Here is a 22,500-nt window from a genome sequence, read left to right on the forward strand (position 1 = left end):
TCACTGTCAAAACACTCGCAGAATAAGAAAGTCTTCAGTTTATTCCTGAAAGCCTTAATATCTTAAACTATTAGGATGTCTCGTGTTGTATAATCTCGGGACCGCATATCTAAAGGCTCTAGAGCCTACAGTAGACTTGTATATTGGTTCTAATAGTTTGAAACCATCTTAGCCTAACCGTTTTATGTACATGTATGTGTATTGGGTGTAGCTGGTTTTCTATAAGCTGATTATTTGGAAAACACCAAGTTCTATGGTGATATGGCCATATACTTAAGTAAGCAAAATGGCTCGAAAATTTATTATATTGAACACCGTTTGTGAATGGGCATTTGGCATTGGATGTTAATGATAAACATATGAATGTAAGCAACTATAAATATATATATATATATATATATATATATATATATATATATATATATATATATATATATATATATATACATATACATATACACGCGCACACACATATACTTGCATACTCACACACATACTTACACACACACTCACACACACACACATACACACACACACACACACACACACACATATATATATATATATATATATATATATATATATATATATATATATATATATATATATATATATATATATATATATATATATATATAAATGCAAATGCAAAATTTGAGATCATTTTCACCTAGCAACCCTATCCGCTCTCTTATATAAAAAAGGTAACTTATAATTAAAGAAAACAACGAAAGTTGATCCCCATAATGTAATTCGATTTGCTAACCAGGACGAAGATCGTGGTTATGAAGACGTATTGAAACGAAAAATTATATCTGGAAATAATTCTGCAAAAATATGATAAAATGCAACGTTACCATGCATGTCTAGACAATATCATATAAAGAATATTTTTGTTTTCGATATTCAGTTCCAATTACATGATAATATTAATAATTAAAAAGTAATTGAAGAGCAATTTCACTAATTGCAACCCCAATTTCCCCCAGATCTCCTTTCTGTAGCCAACTCCCAACCCGGCATTGCATAGAATCGTGCAATTTTCCTGGAAGCAAATGTAATTCCAGCGAATGCAAGAATGCATATACGCTGTTTTCATTTACTTCCGTCAAATGTTACAATACGCATTCTGAACAATACGTTGTATTTTACATTTCTCTTCTTTGACAGTGTAAAGAATGTTTTATGAACTATATGTTTTTGCGTCATATATTATTATTATTATTATTATTATTATAACTATTATTAATATTATTATTGTTGTTGCTATTGTTGTTGTCATTATTATTACTAGCTAAGCTAAAACCCTTGTTGGAGAAGCAAGATGCTATAAGCCCAAGGGCTCCAACAAGAAAAAATAGCACAGCAAGGAAAGGAAATAAGGAAATAAATAAAGGATATAAGTAATGAACGATTAAAATAAAATATTTTAAAAACAATAACAACTTTAAAACATATATTCCATATGTAAACTTTAAATTGTATTTTATCAATTAGAAATAATGCATACGTAAAATTATTGCTCTTTTCTTTTCAAGTATCTCTCTCTCTCTCTCTCTCTCTCTCTCTCTCTCTCTCTCTCTCTCTCTCTCTCTCTCTCTCTCTCTCTCTCTCTCTCTCTCTCTTTACCATTTAGCGTAGACGTTGCATAAGAAAGACATTATTATACATAATTAGAAAAGTTAAAATAAATTTTTAATAAAGTTATAACAAAGTTAAAATAGATTTATGATAAAGATACCACTGTGAGTAAAAAAATAACCGTTGTTAATATAGTGACGTTCAAGCATGTATATAAAAAGAAAAATATTCTTCTAACCGTATCCTTTTTGACAAATAAAAAAAAAATAAAAAAATGCCTCCACAATCAAAGTATGGAAGCATGCTGATAATTTTTCAGAGTAACTGTAAGTCAAATAAATTGTTCATTGATCTTATTTCAAGTATAATTCTTTACTCAATTCTTTGACTTTTTTTTTTTTTTTTTTTTAACGTGGAATATTTTGATGCTTATAGATTCCTTAACAAAATCCATTAGGACCTATAATAATAATAATAATAATAATAATAATAATAATAATAATAATAATAATAATAATAATAATAATAATAATAATAATAACAACAGAGGGAGTTTAGGTCAAATAATAATGTTAATAACAACAACAACAACAACACCAATAATAATGATAATAATAATAATAATAATAATAATAATAATAATAATAATAATATAGGGAGTTTATGTAAAATAATAATAATAATAATAATAATAATAATAATAATAATAATAATCATAATAAAAATAATATCAATAATAATAGCAAGAATAATAATAATAATAATAATAATAATAATAATAATAATAATAATAATAATAAAGGAAGTTAAGGTAGAATAACAATAATAATAATAATAATAACAACTATAATAATAATAATAATAATAATAATAATAATAATAATAATAATAATAATTACAGAAAGTCTATGATTATCACCAGCAAATACATGTATGATTGTCATATGTCTTCCAAAAGATATGTATTAAAGTTAAAATATAAATGTGACATTATCCTATGTTGAATTGATAAGTCCAAAGGGAAGCCTTTATATAACGCCACAATATGGCTGCAATATACTGTTAATTTACATATTCAACCATACAATTCTCTCATATATTTGACAACAAAATCATCTCATATCTTCAATATTGAAATGATCTCATAAATGCAACTTTTATTTCGCAATAATGATAATAATAATATTGTTTTGAAGGGCCAAAATCATAAAATATTACTTGGTCAGTAATAATAATAATAATAATAATAATAATAATAATAATAATAATAATAATAACAATAATAATAATAATATTGTTTCGAAGGCCAAAAATCATAAAATATTATTTGGTTAATAATAATGATGATGATGATGATGATGATGATAATAAAAATAATAATAATAACATAAACAACAACAACAATAAAAACAACAACAACAACAACAATAATAATAATAATAATAATAATAATAATAATAACAATAATAATAACAACAACAACAACAACAACGCTGTCTTAAATGACCAAAATTAGAAGATATCATTTGGTTAATGAACAACGTAATAATCTCCCCCCAACCAAAAAATGAATAATACATAGAATTAATCAAAAGAAAATAACATTTCATTAGTAGCAGCCACATTATCATCAAACCCTAGATGTTTATTACATTTATTCAATCCTCTGCCGCAAACTGTAATCTTCCCTTTCATCTTTTTTTCACCATAATGTTGAGATGACTTATATAAATCCCAGATGTTAGAGATAACGTTACAAGATGTTATATTACTCATAAGGGTTCTCGTTTTGTTCCACCACAAATTCCTCGTAGTACTCTTTTATGCGATACAGGATAATCTCTCTCCTTCATTACTCATTTCATTTTCCCTGTTGGAGCCCTTGATCTTATAGAATCCCACGTTTCCAACTATAGTCAATTTTATTTAGCCGTGCATATTTGCACTTGACTCACAGGGGTGCCTTTTTAGCTCGGAAAGGTTCCTGATACCTGATTGGTCGGAAGTATTTTTGTCCGAACACCTTCATTGTTCTCGAATGATTACCAAGTAATGTGAATCGAAACTTATTCACTAACCTATATTTCTCCATCATATATATGTTTTGTCAATAAACAATGTGAAAGAATAAATATATTATAAAGTATCGTCATGGTAAGTCTAAATTTAATATAATAATGCGCCGAAGTCAACGACAGCAGCTTACTTTCGGATGCACGATTTGTAATTTTGTAATTTTTCACATATTTCAACACAAACTGGGATAAATTACACTCAGCATAATTTAAACATGTTATTATAAACTTTCTTTGAATACCAGAATATACCAAAAACATGGAATTAATAAAACCCGATATTTGTGAAAACTTGCGGGGAGGTAAAAGAACAGCCTGCCAGCTTGGCGGGAAAACAATCCCCGCTGACTTGCTACAGTCATTGCATCATCTTCTTTATTTATGTAAGTGTTGAAATCAATGTTATGTTATTGAGATTACTTTGAGGGCTATATTTGCAAAAAGAAAATGTCCATGCTTCTTTTCGTAGGAGCACACTAATAAAAAAATTATATTTCGGAGAAATTAACAAATTAACTCTTTCATATAAGTTACAGCAGACAATGCGGAATAAACAAACTTTTCATTCTCCCATTCTGTGTTCTGATCAGGACTAATATAATGTTAACACAAGTTTCTGCGGATATTTTGAAAAGTTAAAGAATATACATACAACATAGGCCTACATAGACCTAGCCTAACTTATATCAAGCATCCGCTACTGTTTACTGGTACTTCTTATCTTAAAGAGTTAAGCAAAATTTAGTGCAGTTGTAAAAAAGTTATGTTAAGGTAAGACTTTATTCACAGGGTTTGCTTCATGCAGTGCAAGCATGACAACATCCGCTGTCCATAGTACTGCAGACTCCTGCTCTCAACACTCCCGAGGCACCAAGCTCACCAGTCAAAGCCGGAATATGGTCATGAGTGTCTTTAAGTTCATCGCTCAGGGAGGATGGTATGAGACGATGACCGATGTTTTAACAAACACCGCAGTTGCAACAGGCGTCTCAATGCGAACGGTTCAACACCTCAAACAATTGAATATGACATTATGTGATGGTATATTTCGCTCACCTAAGCCCAAAAAGAGAACATCTACAGCTGTGGATCAGGTTGACAATTTTGACAGGGAATGTATAAAGAGAGAGATCCTTTCTTTTTATGAGAGAGGAGAACTACCCACGATATCCTCCTTGTTAGAAAGAATAAAAGAGCCTCCTGTAAATTTCAGAGGTTCAAGGAGTTCTCTATATAAATTAGTTAGAATTATGGGATTTAGGTTTAGAAAAGTTATGAGTGGGAGAAAATTCTTAATGGAGAGAAGTGACATTGTTAATGGCAGGAATAAATATCTTAGAGAAATAAAAATATACAGAGAAAGTCTAAACCCTAGACCAGAAGTATATCTAGACGAGACTTGGGTAAACCAAAATCTTAGCATAGAACGGTGTTGGACAAATGAAGACGGAACAGTAGGACCTAAGCTAAAATCTGGGAAAGGAGCAAGGTTTATAATGATACATGCTGGGGGTAGTCATGGTTTTATAGATGGAGCCTTTCTTATGTTCAAGTCAAAAAATGGAGCAAAGGGGGATTATCATGACTCCATGGATTGTAAAACATTTAAATTTTGGTTTGAAAATCAGCTTCTTCCTAACATAAATAATCAGTCCCTAATCATTATGGATAATGCTCCATATCACTCTAAAATATTAAACAAAGTTCCAACAATTAGCAACAAAAAGTGCCAAATACTTCAGTGGTTAGAGTCAAATAAGATTGATCATGACCCTGCTATTACAAAACTAGAACTGCTCAAGATATGCAAGCTTCATAAGGAAAGAGAAATATATGAAATAGATCAAATAGCTGCTAATCACGGCCACAAAGTACTAAGATTGCCACCCTATCACTGCATGTTCAATCCAATAGAACTAATTTGGGCCCAAGTAAAAACAGAAATTAAAAAAGGGAATTCTCATAGTAGCCAGTCTTTGAAAAATGTTGAAAAAATTACGCAAGAAGCAATTAATCATGTAACCCCACACCACTGGCAAAATGCTATGAGGCATGTGAGGAAAATTGAATAGGACTATCGAGCCAAGGATGCGGCTCTTGACCATTTGCTTGATCAATTCATAATTAATATAGAGTCCGATGAAAGCATGAGTGAAGATGAAATGTGTGCATAGATAAAAATAGTTCCATTTGATTATGTGGGATTATATAAATAACATTCTTTAATTCATTATTGTTATTTTTATTTAACCACCATTAGATAAATATTAGAACAATTTAATGTTGTTTTATGTTTTGTATATATTAGTATTATTGTGTGTATTTTGACTTTCAACATTGTAAACAAATTCATTTTGATTTAGATAAGGTAGACATAATTAGGTAGTATTTTTTCTTAATAATGGTATCTATATTTCTGTTTATGATTTTGACTTCATATGCAAATTGTAAAATATGTTTTGTACCTTACGTCAGTATGTAAATAATAATAACAACATAAATTATATGCTGTGTAGCAAGTAGGCCTATAGCCTATTTTGTGAACCTGTTCAGTAGCTCACATTATATCAAATGAAATTAAGCAAAGTATTTTTTTTTCTATTCCCGCCTCTACACTATTTCAATGAGACTAGCACGCGCTCCCCTTCAGCCAACATTTTCCACAGATGATAAGAAATAAGGAATCGTAGTGCGGATATCCCTCATATGAAAGAAGGGATATCGGGGAAAATAGATAGATATTAGGTGAGGAACGGGAATGTGGGAAAATACTGAGCCAAATATTACGAAGAGAGAAATTGCAATACTATTTAAACTGAAAGGAATAGACCGAACCATATTACGAAAAAAAAAAAAAAAAACTGCATCTATGAAAGTCAGCGGGGATTGTTATCCCGCCAAGCTGGCAGGCTGTTCTTTTACCTCCCCGCAAGTTTTCACAAATATCGGGTTTTATTAATTCCATGTTTTTGGTATATTCTGGTATTCAAAGAAAGTTTATAATAACATGTTTAAATTATGCTGAGTGTAATTTATCCCAGTTTGTGTTGAAATATGTGAAAAATTACAAAATTACAAATTGTGCATCCGAAAGTAAGCTGCTGTCGTTGACTTCGGCGCATTATTATATTAAATTTAGACTTACCATGACGATACTTTATAATATATTTATTCTTTCACATTGTTTATTGACAAAACATATATATGATGGAGAAATATAGGTTAGTAAATAAGTTTCGATTCACATTACTTGGTAATTATTTGAGAACAATGAAGGTGTTCGGACAAAAATACTTCCGACCAATCAGGTATCAGGAACCTTTCCGAGCTAAAAGGGCACCCCTGTGAGTCAAGTGCAAATATGCACGGCTAAATAAAATAGACTATAGTCCAGGCCACCCAAAACTAGGTTGGTTTTCTGTGGGAGTTCAGACTAAAGTCTCCCACCATCACCAATCTGCAGTAGCCACCGTGGTGATGAATATGAACAAGTCTGAGGCTTTTGTCATGCAGTTGACCATAAATGGCTGTGTTTGTTGTGGTTGGTAATATAATATATCCAGTGTATATATATATATATATATATATATATATATATATATATATATATATATATATATATATATGTGTGTGTGTATGTGTATATATACACTGTATATATATATATATATATATATATATATATATATATATATATATATATATATATATATATATATACACACACACACACACACACACACACGAGAGTAAACTAAAGTAGAGTGTATTCTAACGCAAGAAAAAGAAATAAACATAGGTAGAACATATCATGATAAGGAGGAAATAATATATGGACATTAGGAATATAAGAATGGGTCCCAAGTAATTGATAAAGAATCACTGAAAGGAAAAGAAGACGAAGGATTGACGGAATATGAAAACAGGCAGGTATATATTGACTTAGAATGACCATAAACAGATGAAAATAGACACGTGTCTAAAGCCTTTATCATGAAATGAACTAATAACGGCTGATGATGATGTTATATATATATATATATATATATATATATATATATATATATATATATATATATATATATATATATATATATACAAACATATATATATATATATATATATATATATATATATATATATATACATATATATATATATATATATATATATATATATATATATATATATATATATATATATATACATACATACAAGTTTAACAAACGTCAAAATAATTAACAATAATAATAATAATAAAAATGGAATTACTTGTAATTTTCATATGAAATAACAAAATATAAAAATCTTTCGATAAAGAAAAAGGAAAGTAAATAAAACTATAAATTGGTCATTTTTTTTTAGTTCTTAAATCTTTAACATTTTCCAAGGGCTAAAACAAAATGGCGGAACTCGATAAGAGTTTAATTATTCTATCAATTTGATTTTATTTTTTTTTTAATATTTTCAAAGATTTCCTTCGGGGAGAAAAACGCAAGTCTTCTACTGGAGCAGATAGAAATCTTCGGTGAAGACTTGCAGAAGAATCGTCTCCGACCCAACGATGTCTTCAGAGGGCTTCACACCATCCCGTTTTCATCCGAGTCTTCATTCACACCTCATAAGAATTTCAGCTTTTTCTTATAAATACAATTCTATCTATCTATCTATTTATCTATTTCTCTATCTATCTATTCATCTATCTATCTATTTATCTATCTATCTATCTATCTTTCTATATATTTCCTTCGGGGAAAAGAAATTACTAAAAGAAATTCAATGGCGGAATAAGATTCGTGTTTTGGAAAAAAAAAATGAGAATAGACAAACTTATGTCTTCAAGAGTAGAAAGGTAGTTTCGGTGAAGACCAAGTGAAGATTTTTCCCAAAGCGAACGAAGACGTCTTCAAAGTCTCGCTCCCTCATTCGAATTATCGGAATCAGTTTCATGAGACGATCTCGAAGCCAACAAAGACGTCTCCAGTCTTCGAAATTCCTTCAATCTCGGAGTTGATATTTCTGCGAGGACCTACCTCGATTTCTTCAAATTATACCTGATCAAAGTCAAGTGATCTGCCTTCTGAGTTTTATAACAAAGATGTTCACACAAAGCGCATTCAAAGCGATCACCGAGTACGGGAAGAAATATCTTCTTGGAGGTCCATCTTCCGAGGACGGGTTTCAGGACCAGCAACCCCGGTTGATGGAAATGGAAGGCCTACGCCTCATTTTGGGAGGTGGTCTTCTCATGAGGAAATTCTGGGCCGAGCAGGATAAGAGTGAGGCACTCGAGCCTGTCTTGGACCAGGAGGAACTCGACGCAGTTTCTGAGGAGACGGAAGCTGTAATCAGTGGGAAGGATCCTTTGCTTTCCGACCAGGAGGAAAAGCTGCTGCTGTCAGGAGGCACAGGGAGTCCTGTCTATAATAGAGACGTACAAATTCAAGTAGACACTGAACTTCTTATCTCTAACAGAGATGTGCAAGTTCAAGTAGAAACTGGACCAGTCTCTAACACAGATGTAACTGTTCAGACGGACGGACACACCGAGACTGAAGATCTCAGGCAAAAGAATGAAGATTTGGCTGAGGAACTTGCCATTAAACAGGCTGTGATTCAAGCACTTGTGGAAGAGAAAGAAGCTCTGAAACAAGAGCTTGAAGATAAAGTGACTTGGGAAGAAGAATACACAATGAAAATGGTCCAGTTGACTGAGACACTGGAAAAGGCCAAGAAGGAAATCCAGGCTCATGACGAGCAGAAATTGATCCTTTTAGCAGAGAATGAAGATCTCCAAACATCCATTAAGGAACGAAGCTTCCTTTATGAAGAATTGGCTCTAGAAAAAGCCAAACTAGAAAAAGAGCTGATGCAGGCTCGTGCTGATGATCACAAAAAAAGCCAAGGACACCAAAGTCTAATAGAAGAGCTGCAGGGGCAGATTTCTAAAGCTCTACTACAAAATAATGAGCTAAAGGAGGCAGTATTCACAATTACAAAGAAGAACGAAGGTCTTCGAGAACAACTGGAATTCGCAGAGGAGCAAAATTATGTTCATAATCAAATGAAATCAGCACTTGTGAAAGAAAAAGAAGCTCTGAAACAAGAGCTTGAAGATAAAATTACTTGGGAAGAAGAAAACAAAATGAAAATAGTCCAGTTGACTGAGGCACTGGAAAAGGCCAAGAAGGAAATCCAGGCTCATGACGAGCAGAAATTGATCCTTTTAGCAGAGAATGAAGATCTCCAAACATCCATTAAGGAACGAAGCTTCCTTTATGAAGAATTGGCTCTAGAAAAAGCCAAACTAGAAAAAGAGCTGATGCAGGCTCGTGCTGATGATCACAAAAAAAGCCAAGGACACCAAAGTCTAATAGAAGAGCTGCAGGGGCAGATTTCTAAAGCTCTACTACAAAATAATGAGCTAAAGGAGGCAGTATTCACAATTACAAAGAAGAACGAATGTCTTCGAGATCAACTGGAATTCGCAGAGGAGCAAAATTATGTTCATAATCAGATGAAATCAGCACTTGTGAAAGAAAAAGAAGCTCTGAAACAAGAGCTTGAAAATAAAGTGACTTGGGAAGAAGAATACACAATGAAAATGGTCCAGTTGACTGAGGCACTGGAAAAGGCCAAGAAGGAAATCCAGGCTCATGACGAGCAGAAATTGATCCTTTTAGCAGAGAATGAAGATCTCCAAACATCCATTAAGGAACGAAGCTTCCTTTATGAAGAATTGGCTCTAGAAAAAGCCAAACTAGAAAAAGAGCTGATGCAGGCTCGTGCTGATGATCACAAAAAAAGCCAAGGACACCAAAGTCTAATAGCAGAGCTGCAGGAGGAGATTTCTAAAGCTCTACTACAAAATAATGAGCTAAAGGAGGCAGTATTCACAATTACAAAGAAGAACGAAGGTCTTAGAGAACAACTAGAGAACAAAAATAAACGAGAAAAAAATTTGAACGGTAAAATTGTTCGAATGACCAACTTAGAAGATCAAATGAAGAAAGAATTGGCCGCAGCGAAGGACGTCATCTCTTCACTGAAGAAGGAACTTCAGAAGAGAGAATTGGAACACGTTAAAAAAGAAGAAAGAATGGGTGACGTTGAAACGTGTGGAAATGCAGCAGATGCTGATGATAAAGTAGTCGTTGTGAAGGAAGAAAAACAAGAAGGAGAAGGACCTACAAGGAAACTTTTGGTAAAGAAACCAAAGAAGAAGAAACTAAAACGGAACCAGTTCTCTTGGACCCCCCTTGATTCAATAGGGGTCCAGGTTTTGGAAACTGCCGAAAAAAAGGTTCATAACGAACCAACTCAAGAAGAAAATATCCTAAATAATTAAGGAGAAAAAAATTTGTGATAAGAATATTTTTCATTCTTTTTAAGGGAATATTATTTTATTTTTATTTTGTGAAAGGAATATTAAATTTTTATTTTTTTTCTTAGGTTTAAGGATGCCAGGCTTAACTGCCAAGGCTAATGATGCTTGTCTTAACTGCCTGGCATATTTTTTTTTTCTTAGGTTTAAGGATGCCAGGCTTAACAGCCTAGGGTAAAGATGCTTGTCTTAACTGCCTGGCATATATATATATATATATATATATATATATATATATATATATATATATATATATATATATATATATATAGTTTTTTTTTTTTTTTTAGGTTTAAGGATGGCTTAACTGGCTAGCCTGATGATGCTTGGCTTAACCGCCTGGCCCGCTGATGCTTGGCTTAACCGCCTGGCCCACTGATGCTTGGCTTAACCGCCTGGCCCACTGATGCTTGGCTTAAACGCCTGGCCCGCTGATGCTTGGCTTAACCGCCTGGCCCACTGATGCTTGGCTTAACCGCCTGGCCCGCTGATGCTTGGCTTAACCGCCTGGCCCGCTGATGCTTGGCTTTACCGCCTGGCCCGCTGATGCTTTGCTTAACCGCCTGGCCCACTGATGCTTGGCTTAACCGCCTGGCCCGCTGATGCTTGGCTTAACCGCCTGGCCCACTGATGCTTGGCTTAACCGCCTGGCCCGCTGATGCTTGGCTTAACCGCCTGGCCCACTGATGCTTGGCTTTACCGCCTGGCCCACTGATGCTTGGCTTTACCGCCTGGCCCACTGATGCTTGGCTTAACCGCCTGGCCCACTGATGCTTGGCTTAACCGCCTGGCCCACTGATGCTTGGCTTTACCGCCTGGCCCACTGATGCTTGGCTTTACCGTCTGGCCCACTGATGCTTGGCTTAACCGCCTGGCCCACTGATGCTTGGCTTAACCGCCTGGCCCACTATATGCTTGGCTTAACCGCCTGGCCCACTGATGCTTGGCTTAACTGCCTGGCCCACTGGTGCTTGGCTTAATCGCCTGGCCCACTGAAGCTTGGCTTAACCGCCTGGCCCACTGATGCTTGGCTTAACCGCCTGGCCCACTGATGCTTGGCTTAACCGCCTGGCCCGCTGATGCTTGGCTTAACCGCCTGGCCCACTCATGCTTGGCTTTACCGCCTGGCCAACTGATGCTTGGCTTAACCGCCTGGCCCACTGATGCTTGACTTAACCGCCTGGCCCACTGATGCTTGGCTTAAACGCCTGGCCCACTGATGCTTGGCTTAACCGCCTGGCCCACTGATGCTTGGCTTAACCGCCTGGCCCACTGATGCTTGGCTTAACCGCCTGGCCCACTGATGCTTGGCTTTACCGCCTGGCCCACTGATGCTTGGCTTAACCGCCTGGCCCACTGATGCTTGGCTTAACCGCCTGGCCCACTGATGCTTGGCTTAACCGCCTGGCCCACTGATGCTTGGCTTTACCGCCTGGCCCACTGATGCTTGGCTTTACCGCCTGGCCCACTGATGCTTGGCTTAACCGCCTGGCCCACTCATGTTTGGCTTAACCGCCTGGCCCACTTAAGTTTGGCTTAACCGCCTGGCCCACTGATGCTTGGCTTAACCGCCTGGCCCACTGATGCCTGGCTTAACCGCCTGGCCCACTGATGCTTGGCTTAACCGCCTGGCCCACTGATGCTTGGCCCACTGATGCTTGGCTTAACCGCCTGGCCCGCTCATGCTTGGCTTAACCGCCTGGCCCGCTCATGCTTGGCTTAACCGCCTGCCCCGCTCATGCTTGGCTTAACCGCCTGGCCCGCTCATGCTTAGCTTGACCGCCTGGGCCGCTCATGCTTGGCTTAACCGCCTGGCCCGCTCATGCTTGGCTTAACCGCCTGGCCCGCTGATGCTTGGCTTAACCGCTTCGCCTGCTGATGCTTGGCTTAACCGCCTGACCCGCTCATGCTTGGCTTAACCGCCTGGTCCACTCATGCTTGGCTTAACCGCCTGGCCCACTCATGCTTGGCTTAACCGCCTGGCCCACTCATGCTTGGCTTAACCGCCTGGCCCACTCATGCTTGGCTTAACCGCCTGGCCTGACAAAATGATGCTTGGCTTAACTGCCTGGCCTATTGATTTTTGGCTTAACTGCCTGGCCTAAAGATGCTTAGCTTAACTGTCTGGCCTAATGATGCTTGGCTTAACTGCCTGGCCTAATGGTGCTTGGCTTAACTGCCTTGGCTAAGGATGTTTGGCTCAACTGACAGGGCTAAGGATGTTTGGCTTAACTACTTTGTCTGAGGGTGTATGGCTTAACTGCCTGGCCTAGGGATGTTTGGCTGACCTGCCTTATCTAAGAAGGTTTGGCTTAACTACCTGGTCTGTGTGTGGCTGAACTGTCCGGAAAAAACCGAAACGCTTAACTGGCTGGCCTAAAAAGAAGGGCCTAGGTGACTGGACTAGAAGTTTGGCATGAACGCCTGGACTAGGGATGTTTGGCTTACCTAATTTGTATAGGGGTGCTTGGCTTAACTACCTGGGCTAAGGTTGTATGGCTTAAATGCCTTGCCTTAGGAACTATGGCTTAGAGGCCATGCCTAAGGAAGTTTTGCGTAACTGCCTCAGCTAAGGATGTTTAGCTTAACTGACTGGCCTAAAATGTTTGGCTTAACTACCTGGCCTACTGATGCTTGGCTTAACCGCCTGGCCCACTCATGCTTGGCTTAACCGCCTGGCCCACTCATGCTTGGCTTAACCGCCTGGCCCACTCATGCTTGGCTTAACCGCCTGGCCCACTCATGCTTGGCTTAACCGCCTGGCCCACTGATGCTTGGCTTTACCGCCTGGCCCACTGATGCTTGGCTTAACCGCCTGGCCAACTGATGCTTGGCTTAACCGCCTGGCCCACTCATGCTTGGCTTAACCGCCTGGCCCACTGATGCTTGGCTTAACCGCCTGGCCCACTCATGCTTGGCTTAACTGCCTGGCCCACTGATGCTTGGCTTTACCGCCTGGCACACTGATGCTTGGCTTAACCGCCTGGCCCACTGATGCTTGGCTTTACCGCCTGGCCCACTGATGCTTGGCTTTACCGTCTGGCCCGCTGATGCTTGGCTTAACCGCCTGGCCCGCTGATGCTTGGCTTAACAGCCTGGCCCACTGATGCTTGGCTTAACCGCCTGGCCCACTGATGCTTGGCTTAACCGCCTGGCCCACTATATGCTTGGCTTAACCGCCTGGCCCACTGGTGCTTGGCTTAACCGCCTGGCCCACTGGTGCTTGGCCTAACCGCCTGGCCCACTGATGCTTGGCTTAACCGCCTGGCCCACTGAAGCTTGGCTTAACCGCCTGGCCCACTGATGCTTGGCTTAACCACCTGGCCCACTGATGCTTGGCTTAACCACCTGGCCCACTGATGCTTGGCTTAACCACCTGGCCCACTCATGCTTGCTTAACCGCCTGGCCCACTCATGCTTGGCTTAACCGCCTGGCCCACTGATGCTTGGCTTTACCGCCTGGCCCACTGATGCTTGGCTTAACCGCCTGGCCCACTGATGCTTGGCTTAACCGCCTGGCCCACTGATGCTTGGCTTAACCGCCTGGCCCACTGGTGCTTGGCTTAACCGCCTGGCCCACTGATGCTTGGCTTAACCGCCTGGCCCACTGATGCTTGGCTTTACCGCCTGGCCCACTGATGCTTGGCTTTACCGCCTGGCCCACTCATGCTTGGCTTAACCGCCTGGCCCACTGATGCTTGGCTTAACCGCCTGGCCCACTGATGCTTGGCTTAACCGCCTGGCCCACTTATGCTTGGCTTAACCGCCTGGCCCACTGATGCTTGGCTTAACCGCCTGGCCCACTGATGCCTGGCTTAACCGCCTGGCCCACTGATGCTTGGCTTAACCGCCTGGCCCGCTCATGCTTGGCTTAACCGCCTGCCCCGCTCATGCTTGGCTTAACCGCCTGGCCCGCTCATGCTTGGCTTAACCGCCTGGCCCGCTCATGCTTAGCTTAACCGCCTGGGCCGCTCATGCTTGGCTTAACCGCCTGGCCCGCTCATGCTTGGCTTAACCGCCTGGCCCGCTGATGCTTGGCTTAACCGCCTGGCCCACTGATGCTTGGCTTAACCGCCTGGCCCACTTATGCTTGGCTTAACCGCCTGGCCCACTGATGCTTGGCTTAACCGCCTGGCCCACTGATGCCTGGCTTAACCGCCTGGCCCACTGATGCTTGGCTTAACCGCCTGGCCCACTGATGCTTGGCCCACTGATGCTTGGCTTAACCGCCTGGCCCGCTCATGCTTGGCTTAACCGCCTGGGCCGCTCATGCTTGGCTTAACCGCCTGGCCCGCTCATGCTTGGCTTAACCGCCTGGCCCGCTCATGCTAAGCTTAACCGCCTGGGCCGCTCATGCTTGGCTTAACCGCCTGGCCCGCTCATGCTTGGCTTAACCGCCTGGCCCGCTCATGCTTGGCTTAACCGCCTGACCCGCTGATGCTTGGCTTAACCGCCTGGCCCACTGATGCTTTGCTTAACCGCTTCGCCCGCTGATGCTTGGCTTAACCGCCTGGCCCACTCATGCTTTGCTTAACCGCCTGGCCCACTCATGCTTGGCTTAACCGCCTGGCCCACTCATGCTTGGATTAACCGCCTGGCCCACTCATGCTTGGCTTAACCGCCTGGCCCACTCATGCTTGGCTTAACCGCCTGGCCTATTGATTTTTGGCTTAACTGCCTGGCCTAAAGATGCTTAGCTTAACTGTCTGGCCTAATGATGCTTGGCTTAACTGCCTGGCCTAATGGTGCTTGGCTTAACTGCCTTGGCTAAGGATGTTTGGCTCAACTGACAGGGCTAAGGATGTTGGGCTTAACTACTTTGTCTGAGGGTGTATGGCTTAACTGCCTGGCCTAGGGATGTTTGGCTGACCTGCCTTATCTAAGAAGGTTTGGCTTAACTACCTGGTCTGTGTGTGGCTGAACTGTCCGGAAAAAACCGAAACGCTTAACTGGCTGGCCTAAAAAGAAGGGCCTAGGTGACTGGACTAAAAGTTTGGCATGAACGCCTGGACTAGGGATGTTCGGCTTACCTAATTTGTATAGGGGTGCTTGACTTAACTACCTGGGCTAAGGTTGTATGGCTTAAATGCCTTGCCTTAGGAACTATGGCTTAGAGGCCATGCCTAAGGAAGTTTTGCGTAACTGCCTCAGCTAAGGATGTTTAGCTTAACTGACTGGCCTAAAATGTTTGGCTTAACTACCTGGCCTACTGATGCTTGGCTTAACCGCCTGGCCCACTCATGCTTGGCTTAACCGCCTGGCCCACTCATGCTTGGCTTAACCGCCTGGCCCACTCATGCTTGGCTTAACCGCCTGGCCCACTCATGCTTGGCTTAACCGCCTGGCCCACTCATGCTTGGCTTAACCGCCTGGCCCACTCATGCTTGGCTTAACCGCCTGGCCCACTCATGCTTGGCTTAACCGCCTGGCCCACTCATGCTTGGCTTAACCACCTGGCCCACTGATGCTTGGCTTTACCGCCTGGCCCACTCATGCTTGGCTTAACCGCCTGGCCCACTCATGCTTGGCTTAACCGCCTGGCCCACTCATGCTTGGCTTTACCGCCTGGCCCACTGATGCTTGGCTTAACCACCTGGCCCACTGATGCTTGGCTTTACCGCCTGGCCCGCTGATGCTTGGCTTTACAGCCTGGGCCACTGATGCTTGGCTTAACCGCCTGGCCCACTGATGCTTGGCTTAACCGCCTGGCCCACTCATGCTTGGCTTAACCGCCTGGCCCACTCATGCTTGGCTTAACCGCCTGGTCTGACAAAATGATGCTTGGCTTAACTGCCTGGCCTATTGATTTTTGGCTTAACTGCCTGGCCTAAAGATGCTTAGCTTAACTGTCTGGCCTAATGATGCTTGGCTTAACTGCCTGGCCTAATGGTGCTTGGCTTAACTGCCTTGGCTAAGGATGTTTGGCTCAACTGACAGGGCTAAGGATGTTGGGCTTAACTACTTTGTCTGAGGGTGTATGGCTTAACTGCCTGGCCTAGGGATGTTTGGCTGACCTGCCTTATCTAAGAAGGTTTGGCTTAACTACCTGGTCTGTGTGTGGCTGAACTGTCCGGAAAAAACCGAAACGCTTAACTGGCTGGCCTAAAAAGAAGGGCCTAGGTGACTGGACTAAAAGTTTGGCATGAACGCCTGGACTAGGGATGTTTGGCTTACCTAATATGTATAGGGGTGCTTGGCTTAACTACCTGGGCTAAGGTTGTATGGCTTAAATGCCTTGCCTTAGGAACTATGGCTTACAGGCCATGCCTAAGGAAGTTTTGCGTAACTGCCTCAGCTAAGGATGTTTAGCTTAACTGACTGGCCTAACAATGTTTGGCTTAACTACCTGGCCTTAGGAGGGACAGCTTCCCTACCTGGTATAGGGATGCTTGGCTTAACTGCCTGGCCTTATAATGCTTGAGTTAACTGTATTGCATAAAAATGCTTGCCTTGGATACCTGGCATAAGGATGCTTAGCTTAAATGCCTGGCACAATTATGCTTGCCTTTGCACAGCCGAATGAAGTTTGGCTTAACTGCAAATCCTGATAATGAATGGCTTAAATGCCGGGCCTAATGATAATGGCTTAAATGCCTAGCCTTATAAAGAATGGCTTAAATATCTGGTCTTAGGATGAAAGGCTTAAATGCCTAGCCTTGTAATGAATGGCTTAAATGCCTGGCCTTAAAATTAATGGCTAAAAGCCTGGCCTTGAAATGAATGGCTTAAATGTCTGGCCTTAAAATGAATAGCCTAAAAGCCTGGCCTTAGGACTAATGGTTTAAATGGCTGGCCCTATAATGAATGGCTGAAAGCCTGGCCTTATATTGAGAGGCTTAAATGCCTGGCCTAATATTGAGAGGCTTAAATGCCTGGCCTAAGGATGCTTTGGCTTTAGGAAAGGGTCGTGGAAACCAAGCCTGCAAATATAGAAGTAGGCAAAACCCACCTGATGAGCCCTTTGGTCTGGGCGAAACCCTTAAGTATGTCACAGTTGAAGTAATAGTGGTAGTAGTAGGTATGAATGGAATCAATATGTATGTATGTATGTTCATACATACATACATACACACACACACACACACATATATATATATATATATATATATATATATATATATATATATATATATATATGCACACACACACACACACACACATATATATATATATATATATATATATATATATATATATATATATATATACATATATATATATATATATATATATATATATATATATATATATATATATATATAAAACCACGAAGAGAAAGATGTAAATACAGAATCTAAGTTGAGTCTTGTAAGCGATATAATGTGACTCACAAAGTACTAACTCCACTCAAATCTTTAAATTTTTCCTTTAATGACTAAGATGCATAATTTATGTTCATCATTAGTCAGCTATCGTAATTTTTACGTACACACAAACACACACACACCCACATGTCTCAATCTTTTTATACGTATTATTAAAATCCTCGTTCTGTTGATATGAGGAACATCTCTTCTTCATCATATTATTTGCAAATCTAAAACCTCTGCTGTTTAGAATTGAGTCTGTTATTTCCACACTCACACCAAGATCTTTTTGGTCTCCCAATCATCTAATGTATATGTATATATATATATATATATATATATATATATATATATATATATATATATATATATAAATTTCTACCTCATACTTGGGATCGAACGCTAGCCCCTTCTAATGAAAGGCCAGGTCGAAACCAACCATGCCACGTGAGACCATAAAAGAAATTGGAACCTGACGCTACCTAGCTGTCCAAGGATTTACCTGGCGAGACATCAGTCTCTTACCAGCGAGTTTTACCCAATTTCCCAGCCCGCCACGTGACACAATTGGTAGTAATTCATTCAAATTACCCCTAATGAGTCAATATGGATAAATATCAACACAACATCGTGTTCAAATAGAAATAAATTTCCACTTCATACTTGGGATCGAACGCTAGCCCCTTCTAATGAAAGGCCAGGTCGAAACCAACCATGCTAGCGTTAGATCCCAAGTATGAGGTAGAAATTTATTTCTATTTAAACACGATGTTGTGTTGATATTTATCCATATTGACTCATTAGTCTGAACTCCCACAGAAAACCAACCTAGTTTTGGGTGGCCTGGACTATAGTCTATTTTATTTAGCCGTGCATATTTGCACTTGACTCACAGGGGTGCCCTTTTAGCTCGGAAAGGTTCCTGATACCTGATTGGTCGGAAGTATTTTTGTCCGAACACCTTCATTGTTCTCAAATAATTACCAAGTAATGTGAATCGAAACTTATTTACTAACCTATATTTCTCCATCATATATATGTTTTGTCAATAAACAATGTGAAAGAATAAATATATTATAAAGTATCGTCATGGTAAGTCTAAATTTAATATAATAATGCGCCGAAGTCAACGACAGCAGCTTACTTTCGGATGCACGATTTGTAATTTTGTAATTTTTCACATATTTTAACACAAACTGGGATAAATTACACTCAGCATAATTTAAACATGTTATTATAAACTTTCTTTGAATACCAGAATATACCAAAAACATGGAATTAATAAAACCCGATATTTGTGAAAACTTGCGGGGAGGTAAAAGAACAGCCTGCCAGCTTGGCGGGATAACAATCCCCGCTGACTTTCATAGATGCAGTTTTTTTTTTTTTTTTTCGTAATATGGTTCGGTCTATTCCTTTCAGTTTAAATAGTATTGCAATTTCTCTCTTCGTAATATTTGGCTCAGTATTTTCCCACATTCCCGTTCCTCACCTAATATCTATCTATTTTCCCCGATATCCCTTCTTTCATATGAGGGATATCCGCACTACGATTCCTTATTTCTTATCATCTGTGGAAAATGTTGGCTGAAGGGGAGCGCGTGCTAGTCTCATTGAAATAGTGTAGAGGCGGGAATAGAAAAAAAAATACTTTGCTTAATTTCATTTGATATAATGTGAGCTACTGAACAGGTTCACAAAATAGGCTATAGGCCTACTTGCTACACAGCATATAATTTATGTTGTTATTATTATTTACATACTGACGTAAGGTACAAAACATATTTTACAATTTGCATATGAAGTCAAAATCATAAACAGAAATATAGATACCATTATTAAGAAAAAATACTACCTAATTATGTCTACCTTATCTAAATCAAAATGAATTTGTTTACAATGTTGAAAGTCAAAATACACACAATAATACTAATATATACAAAACATAAAACAACATTAAATTGTTCTAATATTTATCTAATGGTGGTTAAATAAAAATAACAATAATGAATTAAAGAATGTTATTTATATAATCCCACATAATCAAATGGAACTATTTTTATCTATGCACACATTTCATCTTCACTCATGCTTTCATCGGACTCTATATTAATTATGAATTGATCAAGCAAATGGTCAAGAGCCGCATCCTTGGCTCGATAGTCCTATTCAATTTTCCTCACATGCCTCATAGCATTTTGCCAGTGGTGTGGGGTTACATGATTAATTGCTTCTTGCGTAATTTTTTCAACATTTTTCAAAGACTGGCTACTATGAGAATTCCCTTTTTTAATTTCTGTTTTTACTTGGGCCCAAATTAGTTCTATTGGATTGAACATGCAGTGATAGGGTGGCAATCTTAGTACTTTGTGGCCGTGATTAGCAGCTATTTGATCTATTTCATATATTTCTCTTTCCTTATGAAGCTTGCATATCTTGAGCAGTTCTAGTTTTGTAATAGCAGGGTCATGATCAATCTTATTTGACTCTAACCACTGAAGTATTTGGCACTTTTTGTTGCTAATTGTTGGAACTTTGTTTAATATTTTAGAGTGATATGGAGCATTATCCATAATGATTAGGGACTGATTATTTATGTTAGGAAGAAGCTGATTTTCAAACCAAAATTTAAATGTTTTACAATCCATGGAGTCATGATAATCCCCCTTTGCTCCATTTTTTGACTTGAACATAAGAAAGGCTCCATCTATAAAACCATGACTACCCCCAGCATGTATCATTATAAACCTTGCTCCTTTCCCAGATTTTAGCTTAGGTCCTACTGTTCCGTCTTCATTTGTCCAACACCGTTCTATGCTAAGATTTTGGTTTACCCAAGTCTCGTCTAGATATACTTCTGGTCTAGGGTTTAGACTTTCTCTGTATATTTTTATTTCTCTAAGATATTTATTCCTGCCATTAACAATGTCACTTCTCTCCATTAAGAATTTTCTCCCACTCATAACTTTTCTAAACCTAAATCCCATAATTCTAACTAATTTATATAGAGAACTCCTTGAACCTCTGAAATTTACAGGAGGCTCTTTTATTCTTTCTAACAAGGAGGATATCGTGGGTAGTTCTCCTCTCTCATAAAAAGAAAGGATCTCTCTCTTTATACATTCCCTGTCAAAATTGTCAACCTGATCCACAGCTGTAGATGTTCTCTTTTTGGGCTTAGGTGAGCGAAATATACCATCACATAATGTCATATTCAATTGTTTGAGGTGTTGAACCGTTCGCATTGAGACGCCTGTTGCAACTGCGGTGTTTGTTAAAACATCGGTCATCGTCTCATACCATCCTCCCTGAGCGATGAACTTAAAGACACTCATGACCATATTCCGGCTTTGACTGGTGAGCTTGGTGCCTCGGGAGTGTTGAGAGCAGGAGTCTGCAGTACTATGGACAGCGGATGTTGTCATGCTTGCACTGCATGAAGCAAACCCTGTGAATAAAGTCTTACCTTAACATAACTTTTTTACAACTGCACTAAATTTTGCTTAACTCTTTAAGATAAGAAGTACCAGTAAACAGTAGCGGATGCTTGATATAAGTTAGGCTAGGTCTATGTAGGCCTATGTTGTATGTATATTCTTTAACTTTTCAAAATATCCGCAGAAACTTGTGTTAACATTATATTAGTCCTGATCAGAACACAGAATGGGAGAATGAAAAGTTTGTTTATTCCGCATTGTCTGCTGTAACTTATATGAAAGAGTTAATTTGTTAATTTCTCCGAAATATAATTTTTTTATTAGTGTGCTCCTACGAAAAGAAGCATGGACATTTTCTTTTTGCAAATATAGCCCTCAAAGTAATCTCAATAACATAACATTGATTTCAACACTTACATAAATAAAGAAGATGATGCAATGACTGTAGCAAGTCAGCGGGGATTGTTTTCCCGCCAAGCTGGCAGGCTGTTCTTTTACCTCCCCGCAAGTTTTCACAAATATCGGGTTTTATTAATTCCATGTTTTTGGTATATTCTGGTATTCAAAGAAAGTTTATAATAACATGTTTAAATTATGCTGAGTGTAATTTATCCCAGTTTGTGTTGAAATATGTGAAAAATTACAAAATTACAAATCGTGCATCCGAAAGTAAGCTGCTGTCGTTGACTTCGGCGCATTATTATATTAAATTTAGA

General features: G+C 39.2%; 1 long non-coding RNA gene and 2 pseudogenes across 1 annotated transcript in view; 1 reads left to right on the top strand and 2 right to left on the bottom strand.

The window, feature by feature from the left end:
* Positions 1–22,500, bottom strand: part of LOC137642862 (uncharacterized) — a 339,742-nt gene that overhangs the window by 200,447 nt on the left and 116,795 nt on the right. The gene's annotated exons all lie outside the window — the stretch shown is intronic.
* On the top strand, positions 4,343–5,830 carry LOC137645764 (uncharacterized; annotated as a pseudogene).
* On the bottom strand, positions 20,411–21,898 carry LOC137645771 (uncharacterized; annotated as a pseudogene).

This window comes from Palaemon carinicauda, chromosome 1 (assembly GCF_036898095.1).
Source record: "Palaemon carinicauda isolate YSFRI2023 chromosome 1, ASM3689809v2, whole genome shotgun sequence".
NCBI lineage: Eukaryota > Metazoa > Arthropoda > Malacostraca > Decapoda > Palaemonidae > Palaemon > Palaemon carinicauda.